Source organism: Rana temporaria, chromosome 2 (genome assembly GCF_905171775.1).
Source record: "Rana temporaria chromosome 2, aRanTem1.1, whole genome shotgun sequence".
In the NCBI taxonomy this organism is placed as follows: domain Eukaryota; kingdom Metazoa; phylum Chordata; class Amphibia; order Anura; family Ranidae; genus Rana; species Rana temporaria.
This window is the reverse complement of record NC_053490.1, coordinates 298,781,306-298,798,835: the sequence shown is the minus strand read 5'-3', so window position 1 is coordinate 298,798,835 and position 17,530 is coordinate 298,781,306. Positions and strand designations below refer to the sequence as shown.

The 17,530-nt window shown below is 51.6% G+C and overlaps 1 protein-coding gene across 3 annotated transcripts in view; it reads left to right on the top strand.

Moving 5' to 3' along the window:
- MECR (mitochondrial trans-2-enoyl-CoA reductase) overlaps positions 1 to 17,530 on the top strand; it is a 49,192-nt gene that overhangs the window by 1,053 nt on the left and 30,609 nt on the right. The window lies entirely within an intron of this gene.

Here is a 17,530-nt window from a genome sequence, read left to right as displayed (position 1 = left end):
CGCCTCTCCCGAATGATCGAGTCCCGTGGATTGGTTCCCGTTGCGTCCTATCACAACAGGAGCGGGTCCCTGGCGGCGCAGGCCCCAGACCCGGACGTGCAGAATCATGTTCCTGTGTTCTGCGCACAGGAGCTTCTGCTGCCCTGCAGGAAATGTACGCAGGGCAGCAGTACGTATTTGCTATTAATCACTTGCTTACTGGGCACATAAACCCACTCCTGCCCAGGTGAAATTTCAGCTTCCAGCACTGCGTCGCTTTAACTGACAATTGCGCGGTCGTGCAACGTGGCTCCCAAACAAAATTGGCGTCCTTTTTTCCCACAAGTAGAGCTTTCTTTTGGTGGTATTTGATCACCTCTGCGGTTTTTATTTTTTGCGCTACAAACAAAAAAGCACAACAATTTTGAAAAAAAATACAATATTTTTTACTTGTTGCTATAATAAATATCCCAATTTAAAAAAAAAATTCAGTCTAGGCCGATACATATTCTTCTACATATTTTTGGTAAAAAAAAAAAAATCGCAATAAGCGACTGGTTTGCGCAAAAGTTATAGCGCCTACAAAATAAGGGACAGAATTATTTTTTTTTTACTAGTAATAGTGGCGATCTGCGATTTTTATTGGGACGGCGACATTATGGCGGACACATCGGACACTTTTGACACATTTTTGGCACCATTCACATTTATACAGCGATCAGTGCTATAAATATTCACTAATTACTGTATAAATGTGACTGCCTGCCTGAAGGGGTTAACACTAGGGGGTGAGGAAGGGGTTAAATGTGTACCCTATATAGTGTTCTAACTGTGGGGGGAGGGGGGTGACTGGGGGAGGTGACCGATCTGTGTCTCTATGTACAAGAGACACAGATCGGTCTCCTCTCTCCCTGACAGGACGCTGTCTGTGAGAGCCGGTGATGTGAAATTTCCTCGGACTTGTGAAAAAATCGGACCCGCGTCACTTCCGGTGCTCGTACGTCAGAGCACAGCTGATCGCGGGTCCACGGCGCATGCGCAGCGCATGCGCAGATGGGTTTTTTGAGTCTGAAAATATCCTTGACTGGTGTAGGCGGGCAGAGGCGGATTCAAGCTCAATTCAGAGACTCGGGTGGGCGGGGCGGAGGCGGTGCAAGAGTTTTAATGACATTATCGGCAGCACCGCCTCCAGCCCCGTCCCTTTACACACAGTAGCCTGCTTGTTCCCATACTATTTTGGTCCGTGAATTTCACAGACTCGGGTAGGCGGGACGGAGGCGGAGCAACAGTTTTAATGCGCAATATTAAAGTCTGTCAAGAAAATGTCTATTTAGGTGGAAAGCTTCTGAATACCTGACCAACAAACAAATTTCCATTTTATTCCTCATTTCAATGGGAAAGTTTAAAGTGCCAAAAAGTAAAGTTCCGCTCTTCTGTATTTTTTTAGGCTCCATGTACACGGGACCATCCTCCCCACCGGCTGCAGGGATCAACCCCCCCCCCACCGCCATCCTCCCAGCCGCAGGGATCAACCCCCCCCCCACCGCCATCCTCCCAGCTGTACGAATCACCCCCCCCACCGCCATCCTCCCAGCTGTACGAATCACCCCCCCCCCCACCGCCATCCTCCGAGCTGTACGAATCACCCCCCCCCACCGCCATCCTCCCAGCTGTACGAATCACCCCCCCCCCCACCGCCATCCTCCCAGCTGTACGAATCACCCCCCCCCACCGCCATCCTCCCAGCTGTACGAATCACCCCCCCCCCCACCGCCATCCTCCCAGCTGTATGAATCACCCCCCCCACCGCCATCAATCCAGCTGCAGGGATCAACCCCCCCCACCGCCATCCTCCCAGCTGTACGAATCACCCCCCCCCTCACCGCCATCCTCCCAGCTGCAAGGATCACCCCCCCCCCCCCCACCGCCATCCTCCAAGCTGTAGGGATCACCCCCCCCCCATCCTCCCAGCTGTACGAATCACCCCCCCCCCCACCGCCATCCTCCCAGCTGTACGAATCACCCCCCCCCCCACCACCATCCTCGGACCTGTGAAAAAATCGGACCGCGTCACTTCCGGTGTTCGTACGTCAGGAGCACAGCTGATCGCTGGTCCAAGGCGCATGCGCAGATGCTTTTTTTTGGTCCGTGAATATCCTAGACTGGGGTAGGTCACTTGTGCCCGTCATACGCAGCCAGTGTGCCCACTATTTGCAGCCACTTGTGCCCGTCATGCGCAGCAGTTGTGCCCTCCATATGCAGTCACTTGTACCCGTCATACGCGGCACTTCCTTCTTCTTCTTTTGTAGCGGCGGCTGTGGCTCCTGTGTCCGCTTGGCTCCTCAGGCTTCCTTTGTCATGTCTCCTTTTCCGCCAAAGCGTTAGGCATCCAATAGGATCGCCTAAAGCTTTGGCCAATCGGGAGACAGGTTTTACTGACCTGCCTGCTGATTGGCAAGGAGGAACTTTGGTGTGAAAATAGCTTCTGGCTCTTATCACGTGCTTAATAATACACACCCCGTCTATTCCCGCCATAGTATTTCATGTGTCCGGCATCCTGAAAGGGGCCAGGCACATGAATAGGGAGGGCGGCAGAGGTGACGGGGGCGGTGCCCATGCATTGTGGGCCCACCATGCAGGGGCCACCACTGGTCTTTGATCTCTGTCAAGTGCTGGGGTCTGGATCGCCTCCGCTGCTTTTCCTCCAATCGGGCCAAAGAAGCTGAGTGCGAGTTTACCTATAGCCCTCACACTGGAGACTTGCACACCATCATCATGGCATCCCAGGACGGTGGGTATCAGGTCACGGGAGCGCAGAGCGCATGTGTGTCCCGCTTTGGGGTCACTGGTAGCTTAGGGAGAAGGAGATGGCACCTGGGTGTTTGGAGGAGGAGAGGGCCCCTGGGTATCCGTGGGATAAGGAGAGGGCACCTGGGTGTTTGGAGGAGGAGAGGGCCCCTTGGTGGCCATTTAGTGAAGAAGAGGGCCCCTGGGTGGCCGGGGGAGAAGGAGAGAGAACCTGGGTGGTTGGCAGAAAAGGAGTGGGCCCCTGGCTGTTTGAAGGAGAAGGAGATGGGCCACAGTGTGGGCCAAATTGGAAGAGCTGATCCTTGGGTGGTTGGAGGAGGAGAGGGTGCCACCCTTCTCCCCTTAGGACGGGGACAGACACCCTTCTCTCCCGAGAGGTAGGGGACGCCATTCTCTCCCCTGGAGGACAGGGACACCATTCTCTCCCCCGGATGACGGAGACACCATTCTCTCCCCCGAGGACGAGGACACCATTCTCTCCCCCGGAGGATGAGGACACCATTCTCTCCCTCAGAGGACGGGGACACCATTCTCTCCCTCAGAGGACGGGGACACCATTCTCCCCCCCGGAGGACAGGGACACCATTCTCTCCCCCAGAGGACGGGGACACCATTCTCTCCCCCAGAGGACGGGGACACCATTCTCTCCCCCAGAGGACTGGGACACCATTCTCTCCCCCGAGGACACCATTCTCTCCCCGGAGGACGAGGACACCCTTCTCTCCCCAGATGTAGGGGACACCATTCTCTCCCCTGGAGGACGAGGACACCATTCTCTCCCCTGGAGGACGAGGACACCATTCTCTCCCCCGGAGGACGAGGACACCGGGGCTGGACAGGGAGAGGAGGTGAGCGCTGTGGGGAACCAGAGCATCATGAGGGACAGGGGATAGAGGCACATGGGGGACCAGAGCATCATGGGGGGGGGGTATAGAGGAGTAGGAGAGGAACAGAGAAGCATGTGTGGGAACAGAGAAGCATGTGTGGGAACAGAGAAGCAGGGGGGGGGTATCAGTGGAGCACAGGGGGGACCAGAGAAGCATGAGGGTAAGAGGAGCATGGGGGGGGGGATAGAGAAGCATGTGGGGGAACAGAGAAGCAGGGGGAGAACCAGAGGAGCAGAGAGGGGGACAGAGGCGCATGGGGGCCGGCCGCCATGGGAGAGACTTGTCAAAGTGTATGAAGTCCAGGGCAATATTTTTGTCCCAGTCCAGCCCTGGTGTCCCTGTCCTCCGGGGGAGAGAAGGGTGTCCCCGTCCTCCGGGGGAGAGAAGGGTGTCCCCGTCCTCCGGGGGAGAGAAGGGTGTCCCCGTCCTCCGGGGGAGAGAAGGGTGTCCCCGTCCTCCGGGGGAGAGAAGGGTGTCCCCGTCCTCCGGGGGAGAGAAGGGTGTCCCCGTCCTCCGGGGGAGAGAAGGGTGTCCCCGTCCTCCGGGGGAGAGAATGGTGTCCCCGTCCTCCGGGGGAGAGAAGGGTGTACTCGTCCTCGGGGGAGAGAATGGTGTCCTCGTCCTCTGGGGGAGAGAATGGTGTCCCCGTCCTCTGGGGGAGAGAATGGTGTCCCTGTCCTCCGGGGGAGAGAATGGTGCCGCCCTCCCTATTCATGTGCCTGGCCCCTTTCAGGATGCCGGACGCATGAAATACTATGGCGGGAATAGGCGGGGTGTGTATCATTAAGCACGTGATAAGAGCCAGAAGCTATTTTCACACCAAAGTTCCTCCTTGCCAATCTGCAGGCAGGTCAGTAAAACCTGTCTCCCGATTGGCCAAAGCTTTAGGCGATCCTATTGGATGCCTAACGCTTTGGCGGAAAAGGAGACATGACAGAGGAAGCCTGAGGAGCCAAGCGGACACAGGAGCCACAGCCGCCGCTACAGAAGAAGAAGAAGGAAGTGCCGCGTATGACGGGTACAAGTGACTGCATATGGAGGGCACAACTGCTGCGTATGAAGGGCACAAATGGCTGCAAATAGTGGGCACACTGGCTGCGTATGACGGGCACAAGTGACCTACCCCAGTCTAGGATATTCACGGACCAAAAAAAAGCATCTGCGCATGCGCCTTGGACCAGCGATCAGCTGTGCTCCTGACGTACGAACACCGGAAGTGACGCGGTCCGATTTTTTCACAGGTCCGAGGATGGTGGTGGGGGGGGGGTGATTCGTACAGCTGGGAGGATGGCGGTGGGGGGGGGGGGTGATTCGTACAGCTGGGAGGATGGCGGTGGGGGGGGGTGATTCGTACAGCTGGGAGGATGGCGGTGGGGGGGGGGGTGATTCGTACAGCTGGGAGGATGGCGGTGGGGGGGGGGGTGATTCGTACAGCTGGGAGGATGGCGGTGGGGGGGGGGGGTGATTCGTACAGCTGGGAGGATGGCGGTGGGGGGGGGTGATTCGTAAAGCTGGGAGGATGGCGGTTGGGGGGGGGTGATTCGTACAGCTGGGAGGATGGCGGTGGGGGGGGGGGTGATTCGTAAAGCTGGGAGGATGGCGGTGGGGGGGGGGGGTGATTCGTAAAGCTGGGAGGATGGCGGTTGGGGGGGGTGATTCGTACAGCTGGGAGGATGGTGGTGGGGGGGGGGGTGATTCGTACAGCTGGGGGGATGGCGGGGGGGGGGGGGGGTGATTCGTACAGCTGGGAGGATGGCGGTGGGGGGGGGGGTGATTCGTACAGCTGGGAGGATGGCGGTGGGGGGGGGGTGATTCGGACAGCTGGGAGGATGGCGGTGGGGGGGGGGTTGATCCCTGCGGCTGGGAGGATGGCGGTGGGGGGGGGTGATTCGTAAAGCTGGGAGGATGGCGGTGGGGGGGGGGGGTGATTCGTACAGCTGGGAGGGTGGGGTGATTCGTACAGCTGGGAGGATGGCGGTGGGGGTGGGTGATTCGTAAAGCTGGGAGGATGGCGGTGGGGGGGGGGTGATTCGTAAAGCTGGGAGGATGGCGGTGGGGGGGGGGGGGTGATTCGTAAAGCTGGGAGGATGGGGGGGGGGGGGGGGGTGATTCGTACAGCTGGGAGGATGGCGGTGGGGGGGGGGTTGATCCCTGCGGCTGGGAGGATGGCGGTGGGGGGGGGGGGATTCGTAAAGCTGGGAGGATGGCGGTGGGGGGGGGGGGGGTGATTCGTACAGCTGGGAGGATGGCGGTGGGGGGGGGGTGATTCGTACAGCTGGGAGGATGGCGGTGGGGGTGGGTGATTCGTAAAGCTGGGAGGATGGCGTGGGGGGGGGGGGGGGATTCGTAAAGCTGGGAGGATGGCGGTGGGGGGGGGGGGGATTCGTAAAGCCGGGAGGATGGTGGGGGGGGGGGGTGATTCGTACAGCTGGGAGGATGGCGGGGGGGGGGGGGGGTGATTTGTACAGCTGGGAGGATGGCGGTGGGGGGGGGTGATTCGTAAAGCTGGGAGGATGGCGGTGGGGGGGGGGTGATTCGTACAGCTGGGAGGATGGCGGTGGGGGGGGGGGTGATTCGGACAGCTGGGAGGATGGCGGGGGGGGGGGGGTGATCCCTGCGGCTGGGAGGTGGCGGTGGGGGGGGGGGGTGATTCGTAAAGCTGGGAGGATGGCGGTGGGGGGGGGGTGATTCGTACAGCGGGGAGGATGGCGGTGGGGGGGGGGGGTGATTCGTACAGCTGGGAGGATGGCGGTGGGGGGGGGTGATTCGTAAAGCTGGGAGGATGGCGGTGGGGGGGGGGTGATTCGTACAGCTGGGAGGATGGCGGTGGGGGGGGGGGTGATTCGGACAGCTGGGAGGATGGCGGTGGGGGGGGGGGTGATCCCTGCGGCTGGGAGGTGGCGGTGGGGGGGGGGGGGATTCGTAAAGCTGGGAGGATGGCGGTGGGGGGGGGGGTGATTCGTACAGCTGGAGGATGGCGGTGGGGGGGGGGTGATTCGTACAGCTGGGAGGATGGCGGTGGGGGGGGGTGATTCGGACAGCTGGGAGGATGGCGGTGGGGGGGGGGGGGGGTGATTCGTACAGCTGGGAGGATGGCGGTGGGGGGGGGGTGATTCGTACAGCTGGGAGGATGGCGGTGGGGGGGGGGTTGATCCCTGCGGCTGGGAGGATGGCGGTGGGGGGGGGGGGTGATTCGTAAAGCTGGGAGGATGGCGGTGGGGGGGGGGTGATTCGTAAAGCTGGGAGGATGGCGGTGGGGGGGGGGGTGATTCGTACAGCTGGGAGGATGGCGGTGGGGGGGGGTGATTCGTACAGCTGGGAGGATGGCGGTGGGGGGGGGGTGATTCGTACAGCTGGGAGGATGGCGGTGGGGGGGGGGGTGATTCGTACAGCTGGGAGGATGGCGGTGGGGGGGGGGGTGATTCGTACAGCTGGGAGGATGGCGGTGGGGGGGGGGGGGATTCGTAAAGCTGGGAGGATGGCGGTGGGGGGGGGGTGATTCGTACAGCTGGGAGGATGGCGGGGGGGGGGGTGATTCGTACAGCTGGGAGGATGGCGGTGGGGGGGGGGGGGGGATTCGTACAGCTGGGAGGATGGCGGTGGGGGGGGGGGTGATTCGTACAGCTGGGAGGATGGCGGTGGGGGGGGGGGGTGATTCGTACAGCTGGGAGGATGGCGGTGGGGGGGGGGGGTGATTCGTACAGCTGGGAGGATGGCGGTGGGGGGGGGGGTGATTCGGACAGCTGGGAGGATGGCGGGGGGGGGGGGGGGTGATTCGTACAGCTGGGAGGATGGCGGTGGGGGGGGGGTGATTCGTACAGCTGGGAGGATGGCGGTGGGGGGGGGTTGATCCCTGCGGCTGGGAGGATGGCGGTGGGGGGGGGGTGATTCGTAAAGCTGGGAGGATGGCGGTGGGGGGGGGGGGGGTGATTCGTAAAGCTGGGAGGATGGCGGTGGGGGGGGGGTGATTCGTACAGCTGGGAGGATGGCGGTGGGGGGGGTGATTCGTACAGCTGGGAGGATGGCGGTGGGGGGGGGTGATTCGTACAGCTGGGAGGATGGCGGTGGGGGGGGGTGATTCGTACAGCTGGGAGGATGGCGGTGGGGGGGGGGGGTGATTCGTACAGCTCGGAGGATGGCGGTGGGGGGGGGGTGGTTCGTACAGCTGGGAGGATGGCGGTGGGGGGGGGGGTGATTCGTACAGCTGGGAGGATGGCGGTGGGGGGGGGGTTGATCCCTGCGGCTGGGAGGATGGCGGTGGGGGGGGGGTTGATCCCTGCAGCCGGTGGGGAGGATGGTCCCGTGTACATGGAGCCTAAAAAAATACAGAAGAGCGGAACTTTACTTTTTGGCACTTTAAACTTTCCCATTGAAATGAGGAATAAAATGGAAATTTATTTGTTTGGTCAGGTATTCAGAAGCTCTCCACCTAAATAGACATTTTCTTGACAGACTTTAATATTGCGCATTAAAACTGTTGCTCCGCCTCCGTCCCGCCTACCCGAGTCTGTGAAATTCACGGACCAAAATAGTATGGGAACAAGCAGGCTACTGTGTGTAAAGGGACGGGGCTGGAGGCGGTGCTGCCGATAATGTCATTAAAACTCTTGCACCGCCTCCGCCCCGCCCACCCGAGTCTCTGAATTGAGCTTGAATCCGCCTCTGCCCGCCTACACCAGTCAAGGATATTTTCAGACTCAAAAAACCCATCTGCGCATGCGCCGTGGACCCGCGATCAGCTGTGCTCTGACGTACGAGCACCGGAAGTGACGCGGGTCCGATTTTTTCACAAGTCCGAGGAAATTTCACATCACCGGCAATGAGAAATGATCTCATATGTTTACATATGAGATCATCTCTCATTGGCCACTCCGATTGGCCGTTCACGGCGATCTGTGATTGGCTGTGTCCAAGGGACACGGCCAGCACAGAAGTTTCCCGTTGCGTGCTCGGGAGCGAGGAAAGGGGCGGCCGAAAAAAGACGGCGTCCCAGAGAAGTAGAATAACACTACAGCCGTATATAGTCGTACGGCCGTCGGGAAGTGGTTAATAAAAAAAAAAAAAAAAACACTCATAATGTTAAAACCCAAACATGCACCTCTCTCACAATCTGGCCAATGGCCATTAATTGCAACAATGTAATACATAACTTGTAGAATTCAAGTGACCTAATGATCCTACAGGATCCAATGGATATATGGTGCTCCTGCTCATAAAATTGAAATATCACAGGTGTAGATAGTACATCATGAGTCCGCCATTGTGCGGAATATAGGCTAGTGTGAGATCCAAGCTTTGATATTACTAGGTGGAATTGACTCCTCCGTGGTGGATATCAGTATGGATGTAATACACACAGTTGTAGTGGTCATAAACCTTTTTTCATATAGTTTAGTAAGTTGAACATTTTTTCTTTTTTGTGATAATTGAGGGTTAGTTGCGCAAAATCATTTTTGTATCTGTTATAGCTACTGGTTTTTACAGATGGCTCCCACCTCTATACATGGGGAATATTTGTTATGTTCTTCCTCCTTCCATTTCTTTTCTCCCCTTCTGTTACATTTTTGATCAGCTAATTTAATCTAAAAGTTTCATTGAGGGACAGTATCTTGAGGGTCCCGTTTATTCTAGTTTGTCCCCCCTTAATACTTTCCCGAGCCCCATCTCAATCCAGCGATGTCCACAAGAGCCTCGGCTCTCCGGGGACTCTCCCTCCTCATTGGCTGAGCCAGTGGCTCCCACTGCTGTGTATCACAGCCAGTGATCTAATGGGAAGAGAGAGGGGTGGGGTGAGCCACAGCTCTGTGTGAATGGACATACAACTTGAGAACAAGCCTGCTTGGGTGCCCCCATTGCAAGCTGCGTGCTCTGGGGGCAGGAGGGAGGGGCCAAGATTGCTGGTGGGGGATCCAAGTAGAGGATTGTCGGGGCTGCTCTGTGCAAAACCTCTGCTTAGAGCAGGCAAGTATAACATGTTTATTACTTAAAGCAGAGGTTCACCCAAATAACATCTATACAAGGTCAACTTCTTTATACTTCTAACATGTACAGTATGCACTTTTTTTTTTTTTTTTTTTTTCAGGCTGTACATACCTTATTATAGCTATTTTCAATTTGGCTTCCGGGTACTCACTCCCATGGGAGTGGCCAGGCAGTGGCTTTAAGATCCTGACTGGATGTTGTATGACCTCCTTCTCGTAGGCGTCCCCCGGGGGCACGCTGAGTCCCTGGGACCCAATGCATCACCGATCAGGGTAAAGAGACGATGACGTAGGCTCTTTACCATGTGATCGGCTGTGTCCAATCACAGCTGATCCCATGTAAACAAATTTTGGTTATCCACATTTCCTTTCCCCAGCGCTGTCAGTGTCTGAGGAAAGGAAAGCCGATAACTAGCTTTCCAGTTACAGGGGACATTTATATTGATAATCAGGGCAGCATATTAGGCTTAGTTCACACCTAGGCGTTCTGGATCGCCGGCGTAATCTTCGCTATTCTGCCCACCATTCCCGAATCGCCACACGAGGGACGCGCTATGCCCACTAACCAGCTAAACACAATGAAGGGGTGGGATATTGCATGTAGATTTATGGTGGCTTCATCTCTCTTCTAAGATACAGGCTGGAGGGGCATGACACAGCCTGTGACTTGCAGAAGTCCATCCTTCCCATGTTATTTTTACAAAATAATAAATATTTATTTTCAAATATATATTTGAATGACAATTTTATAAACCGTAATTGATATTATTTATTTTTACGCTGTTTTGTTTTTTGAACATGTGACCAGCAGCAGAGGACTAGTCGCTCCTCCTGCTTCTGTTTCTCTGCAGACAGGCTGGGAAAGAGCTGGGTCTTGTGACGGCTGTATATAGATTAGGAAAATGGTACTAAACTAAAAAATGTTTTTATTAATTATAGTCCCATCATCCACATACAGAAATAAAAGGGACAATGTAAATCTAACAGTGTTTTAATATCACTTAACATCTGCTCCCAATTCCTGAATACTAAACGAAAAAAACGCCTTGCAGTGTCCGACCTCCCAGCCCCCCGCTTTACTTATCTGTGCCCCGAATTTCTGTGAGCGTGTCCCAGCCATCCTTCTCTCCGGAGTCCCGGCTTTGATTGGATAGCTTGATAGCAGCGCAACCATTGGCTGCCGCTGCTGTCAATCAAATCCATTGACACGGGGGTCCTGGCCGAGTCATACACTCGGGGTCTATGGACACTGAGTGTATGACTCAAGAGCGCGCCTGCAAGGTAACCCCCTCGGGAGAGAACTTCCCAGAGGGGGTTATCTAATGTAGGGAGGAGCCGCGAGAGCCGCCGTGGGACCCCAGAACAGGAGGATCGGGGCCACTCTGTGCAAAACAAACTGCACAGTGGAGGTAAGTATGACATGTTTGTTAATTAAAAAAAAAAAACACGAACCTTTTAGTTTCACTTTAAGGTACGTTCAATTTAAAGCTGAGCTCCAGGCAGCTATAAAAGATGTAATGTAGCTATGTACACTTATTTTTCTAAATGCAGTGCAAGTATCCCAGCCTTTTTGCTGTTTCTTTACAGTAAAGCTCAGACTGGAGAAGGGAAAAGCAGCAAATCATTTGTGATGCACACTAAGCAGCATGCTGATGGGAAGAGAGCCGACAGAAGATGAGCTCCTCTTTCTGCTGCTTCTTTTTTCACTGTGCAGTCACAGGGTGGTTGAGGGGAATCCGCCTTCCTTCCCTTTCCCATTGTGTTCTAAGAGCGGCACACATAATCAGAATATATTAATCACCCGCTGCAGCCGCTGATCAAATTTTCTAACCTGTCTCTTAATCAGAAGTCGATCGAATTCTGTCAAGTGAGGAGAGCCACACAGCGATTTAAATTTAGCCGTTTACTTCATTTTAAATCAGTGTATTGTCAGCTTAGTGTTATAAACTGTAGCAGAGAACGATCATGTCGTCTTTGCTAGACAGGGGGCAGTGTTGTGTGACGGCCTTGTAGACCTAAATTTAAATCCTTTGGCAGGCAAAGCCCTTATGTGAGTTTTTATCTGGGAATTTAACTGTTGGCTGGAGATCAGCTTTAACGTTTTCAGTTGCATTTGGTGTATCTAGTAGAAAACGGTTACAATTTCTGTTACTAGTGTTTTAGCTGATATGCTTATTGTTCTGTACGTCAGTTACTCCCTTTTCCCTTGGAACTCACTGATATTTCCGCCTTGCACACATGCTCGTGTGAGATTGTGCTTCGTTTCCTTTAGAAACTTTGATTGAAAAAACGTATTGAAGGAGAAACAGTCACAATTTTCTAAGGGGGAAAAAAAAAAAAGTTTAATTTGATTGCTTTCCTCTAAGGCTGCATTCACACCTGAGCGACAGCCACGTTCGGCGTACGCGGTGTATTTTGTCGCGAGTGTGAAACTTTCATTTTTTTTTTATTTTTTTTTTAAACTCTTCCCATTGCTGTCAATGGGCGAACGCCAATGTCGCCTGAAAAAAAAGGGTCCGGGACTTTTTTTCAGGCGACAGGCGTTCGGCGTCTATGAGATGTGAACCATCTCCATAGACAGCAATGGGAATTCTCCACTCTAGCGGCAGAAGCGTCCGGCGTCGGGCGTTTTGTCGCTCAGGTGTGAATGCAGCCATAAGGGTCACTGAAGTAAAACTTGTTTTTTTTTTGTTTAAAATAACAAACATGTTATACTTGTAGCCACTGTGCAGTTCGTTTTGCACAGAGTGTCCCCGATCCACGTCTTCTGGGGTTCCTTGGCGGCTGTCTCTGGTCCTCCTCGCACAAACTACACTCGTTCATGCGAGAGAGCTCGCATTGTGTATACTCTGTGCAGGCGCGCTTCCGTGATACAGCGATCGGCCATAGCCGCTCACTGTATCACTCGTCACCGCCCCTCGGTGCGCCACGTCACTGGATGTGATTGACAGCAGCGCCAGCCAATGGCTGCGCTGCTCTCAATCTATCCGCTCTAGCCAATCAGCGGCCAGGCTGAGTGGCGAAGAGGATCTCAGGACCGAGCGCGGGACTTTCGAGGAGTCAGGTAAGTATAGAATGCATTTAAGGTGAAAACTTTTTCCTTTACAACTCCTTTAACCACTTAACCCCCGGACCATATTGCTGGTCAAAGACCAGAGCACTTTTTGCGATTTGGCACTGCGTCGCTTTAACTGACAATTGCGCGGTCGTGCGACGTGGCTCCCAAACAAAATTGGCGTCCCTTTTTCCCCACAAATAGAGCTTTCTTTTGGTGGTATTTGACCACCTCTGCGGTTTTTCGTTTTTGCGCTATAAACAAAAATAGAGCGACAATTTTGAAAAAAAATCATATTTTTTTTTTTGCTGTAATAAATATCCCCAAAAAGATATTAAAAAACATTTTTTTTCCTCAGTTTAGGACGATACGTATTCTTCTACATATTTTTCATTAAAAAAATCGCAATAAGCGTTTATTGATTGGTTTGCGCAAAAGTTATAGCGTTTACAAAATAGGGGGTATTTTTGTGGCATTTTTATTAATATTTTTTTTTTACTAGTAATGGCGGCGATCAGCTTTTTTTTTTTTTTTTTGGTACTGCGACATGGCGGACACTTTTGACACATTTTTGGGACCATTGGCATTTTTATAGCGATCGGTGCTATAAAAATGCATTGGATTACTATAAAAATGCCACTGCCATTGAAGGGGTTAACACTAGGGGGCGGGGATGGGGTTAACTATGTTCCCTGGGTGTGTTCTAACTGTAGGGGGGGGTGGCCTCAATAGGGGAAATGACTGATCGCTGTTCATACATTGTATGAACAAAAGATCAGCATTTCTCTCCCTGACAGGATCCGGAGCTGTGCGTTTACACACACAGCTCCCGGTCCCCGCTCTGTAACGAGCGATCGCATGTTCCCGTCGGCGATCGTGCCCGCCGGGCACACGCAAGAGAGTCGGGGGGGTGCGCACGCGCCCCTAGTGGCCTGCGTGAGAGCCGACGTGTAGCTACGGGCTCTCGCGCAGGGGGAGCCGACCTGCCGTCGTAAAATGACGGCGGCAGGTCGGCAAGTAGTTAAGCAGAAAGAAAATCCTGAAAATAGGTTACATCCCTCACCGGCTGCTGGAGCTCTTTTTTTTCTGAGTGGCAGTTGGTTGGCTTCTTGAATGGCTGATGAGGAAATTATGTTACCCAATGGGATTCAGTCATTTTGACACAGCCAGGAATGCATGCCGAGCTGCCTATGCTCAGCTCAATGTAAATTCACCAGACTGCGAGAAGGCAGGTGTGCTGTGTCTCTTCTGCAAAAACATGCATCTTCTGTAATAAAGAGCTTCATGCATGCAGTTTTTCTTTTTACACATCAAAGTAGAACTGTAGGCAAAACTTCTTTTTTTTTTTTTTTTTTTTTTTGTGACTAGATAGGGCAAGGAAGGGTTATAAACTCTGTCAGATTTTTCAGGGCTTTTAAGTGCACTGGGAAGTGCAGTCACTATAAATCTGAGGGGTAGATCTGAAATGAGGAGTAGCTCTGTTGATTTTATTATCCAATCATGTGCAAGCTAAAATGCCCTTTTTTATTTTCCTTGTATGTCCTTTCGGATCAACAGCGACTGCACTTCCAAGTGTACTTTCAGTGCAATTTCAAGAGCACTTTGTACTTGTAGTTTGCACTTGTGGTGCAAAGTGGATTTGCCTTTCGTAAATAACCCCCAATGTTTCTTCGGCTGTTTTTGTTGTGTAGCAAGCAGCTTAAAGGCCTACTGTACATGGGCTTAAAGTGAAAGCATAAGGCTATATATAAATCTTAAAAACACTACTTTCCCCCTCTAACTATGCTTTCTATGGCTGGTTAAAAAAAAAAAGTGTATACATACCTTGTTTTAATTCGCTCCACTCACAGGATGCATATGCTCCAGCCACCTTGTGTCATGAAGCACTCGTCAATGAGCCAAGATGTTACCCACCAGCTTCCATTTCCTATCTGTTGTTGGCACTCCTTCCCTGCAGCAGCTGCTCCATGACACAGGAGAGCCACGGGTGCTGGATCACGTGAACGGAGCTGATTGAAAAAGGTATTTGTTACTACAAATTCTTGGTAAAGGCATGTATCATTTGATCAATAATTTAAAGGGTATTGTAGATATACTATCTTACCTTTTTTAGAGCACAAGATTTATAGATTCATTTTATAAGTTAGCGCAATTCACTTCACAATACACTATCCATATTCAACCCAAGGGGTTGCATATTTAATTGCAGCACAACTTAAAAAATAAATATTAATAGTATCTTAGCGCCGGTAATACACAAATTTTCTTGGAAAAGGTATTTACACACATTTTTTGCTAGCAGTATACAGCACGGATAAGAGGAAGGGTGAAATGCTGATTTATATCTACTAGGGTTGTCCCGATACCACTTTTTTGAGAGTACAAGTACCGATACTTTTTTTCAAGTACTCGCCGATACCGATACTTATTTTTTAATGTCACGTGACAGTGGCAGTATTTTTATTTTTTTTACAGTTTTTTTTGGGGGGGGGGGTGAATTGTCATATATATGTATATATATATGTGTGTATATATGTATATATATTTTTTTTTTTAATCAGCTTTGTTGGGGGTCTTTGGAGAGATATCGGGGGTCTTAACAGACCCATGACATCTCCTCTTTAAGACAAATGGACTAAGGACACAGATTCCCCAGTCCCTTTCTCTGCAGCCTCAGCTAAGAATGGAGAGAAGCTCCTCTCCATTCATAAACTGAAGCATCGTAAACACAGGTTACAGTGCTCAGTTATATGAATAGACAGTCAGTGATCACTGACCCTGTTCATTCGGAAAAGGTAGGAGCCGGATTTAGCGGCTCCTACCTCCGCTCTCCATTCTGACAAATTGAGGGGGGAGAGGACTGCACGAACGGGGGGAAGACAACACAGGGAAAAGACAGCACGGGGGGAGAATACTTGCAACTCCCCTGCCTGCCCAGGTATCGGGTGAGGCATCGGAGCATTTCCCCGAGTACAAGTACTGGGGGGGGGGGGGGGAATGCTCGGTATCGATACAGATACCGATACTAGTATTGGGACATCCCCAATATGTACCCTTTAATTCCACTTTAAGTCCTCATACACACTGGATGTTATAAAAATTCCAGTAGTGTCGGCTGTAGCATGAGTTTTGCAGTACCTTTTTTTTTTTTTTTTTTTTTTTTTTTTATTTATTTATCAAGACTACAGTATCTGACAAAAGTGAGTACACCCCTCACACTTTTGTAAATATTTTATTATATCTTTTCATGTGACAACACTGAAGAAATTACACTTTGCTACAATGTAAAGTAGTGAGTGTACAGTTTGTATAACAGTGAAAATTTGCTGTCCCCTCAAAATAACTCAACACACATCCATTAATGTCTAAACCGCTGGAAACAAAAGTGAGGGGTCATTATCATGTTGGAATACTTTACTTTGGCATGTACTCATATTTGTTGCCGGCGGTTTAGTCATTAATGGCTGTGTGTTGAGTTATTTTGAGGGGACAGCAAACTTACAATGTTATACAAACTGTACACTCACTACTTTACATTGTAGCAAAGTGTAATTTCTTCAGTGTTGACACATGAAAAGATAGAATAAAATAATTACACAAATATGAGGGGTAATGTATAATCCCACAAAAGCTTATGGCTCAAAAACACTCATAAATGACAAATAACCGTGCTTTTCAAAATTAGAGCGGTTTTACAGCTAAAAAAACTCCTCTTCAAACCCACTATTAAAAAAACGCCCCAGCCAAAAACTGCTGATAAAATGTTGTGTGTATGGACACATAGGATAAAATGCTGGGGAGTTTACTGGCTGCAGATAAAAGTGTGAAGCCAAAAGCAGCAGCTGTAAAAACGTCCAGTGTGCATGAGGCCTTAAAGCGGTAGTAAACCTTGCTTGGTCATTTGTGCTTGTAATGAGGCTTACCTGTAGGTAAAATTAATATCTCCTAAACCTGCATCATTTAGGAGATGTTCACCCTGGATGCAGCCAGTTACGTCATGTGCTCTGGAGGTCCGGCATATGTTTCCGCACCATCAGTGCTTTGTGCTGGAACCGAGGCCTCCCATGCGCATGGTAGTGACCTCATCGTGACTTTTGCCAGCCACACAGCCAGAGCATGTGAACCCGGAAGAAAGACTGGAGAAAGATGTCAGCCTTCTCAACGGTGACAGCCTAGCGCTGGAGGGCTTAGTTCCATGGTGTGATGCATACTAGCACATTATACCATTGCCTTGCAGATGTGGTGGTTTACTACTGCTTTTAGGCTGAATTCCAGCAATTATGCATACACCGCCCTTCCATCCCATCTTGTCCAATTAGAGAACTCTTCGCTTCATTGAGAAAAATGCAAGGCTTTCTTCTGAATGGCAGCTGCGCTAAGTGAGTGACCCTCTGTGAATTGGAGCCATCACTGTAGTAGCTTAGGCTAATATAGTGATCTACTGTTTCCACAAAGGCCGATTTCATGTATGCCTACTCCATTGGGTAAGCTGGCCCATTGTAATGCCGTGTACATACGATCGGACATTCCGACAACAAAACCGTGGACTTTTTTCCGACAGAATGTTGGCTCAAACTTGTCTTGCATACACACGGTCACACAAATGTTGTCGGAAATTCCAAACCTCAAGAACGCGGTGATGTACAACACTACGATGAGCCGAAAAAAAATAATAATAATAAATAATAATAATAAAAAGTTCAGTGATTCCGAGCATGCGTAGGAATTTCCAACAAGAACTTTTATGTCGGAAAAATTGAGAACCAGCTCTCAAACATTTTGTTGTTGGAAATTCCGACTGCAAATGTCCGATGGCGCAT